The following is a 990-nucleotide window of genomic DNA, read 5'->3' on the forward strand; positions in this document are numbered from 1 at the left end:
ATGTAATGCAATACAGAACTCACACATGTAATGCAATACATGTGTATTGTGTAATTATAATTCAAAATAATAATAAATAATTCCCTTATAGCGGCCGTTACGAGCAGGAGCGGTAATCATTAACGTTAGTGCACGCCTAACTCGTTCCAAAATGTACCACTCTTGTGCTGAGGCGCCACCGTCCAATGGCATTTTATGCATTGAATTGAATTGAATTTATTTCTTGTACAGCCCCTCTCCGGGTATGTAAGAAATACATAGTTACATAATAAATATAGGAATGATGTTTGGCAATATTTGACTAACAATCAAATAAATGTCACGATTTAACAATTAACTATAGCACTCGGTTTTACCTGACACCATAGATACTTCAGCTGAGAGGGTCTATATCACCCGGGGTACTGCCGGAACCGGTCGATATACCAAACGTACCCTTGTGCTATCTAATATGCAGTACCTTACCTCACCTACTCCACCAACGAGTCTAGGTAGTCGCCTACACCCGAACCCGAACCCTAACCCTAACCCTAACTCTAATCCTAACTCTAATCCTAACCCTAACATTAACCCTCACCCCTCACCCCTAACCCTCACCCCCTAACCCTATACACACATAACCCTCACCCCCTACCCGACCCTATACACACATAACCCTCACCCCCTAACCCTCATCCCCTAACCCTCACCCTCACCCCTAACCCTCACCCCAACATTCACCCTCACCCTTAACCCTCACCCTTAACCCTCACCCCTAACCCTAACCCTAGCGGTAATTTTTGAAACTGAAGTGGTGTTACGACAGTGGCGCCGCCAGCAAAACAGCGGTAAATTTTGGAACGAATTTAGAGTGCGCATGTTCGGGTTTCAAGTGAGCATCCATAAAATGCCGTATAGATACATGTACAACAAAAATCTGTCAAAAATGAAATGGCCAATTTGTTGTTGTTTTCGGAATTAACCATATGGAAATGCACTAGATAGTACCAC

The sequence above is a fragment of the Priapulus caudatus genome, unplaced genomic scaffold, assembly GCF_000485595.1.
Source record: "Priapulus caudatus unplaced genomic scaffold, Priapulus_caudatus-5.0.1 Scaffold721, whole genome shotgun sequence".
Lineage (NCBI taxonomy): Eukaryota > Metazoa > Priapulida > Priapulimorpha > Priapulimorphida > Priapulidae > Priapulus > Priapulus caudatus.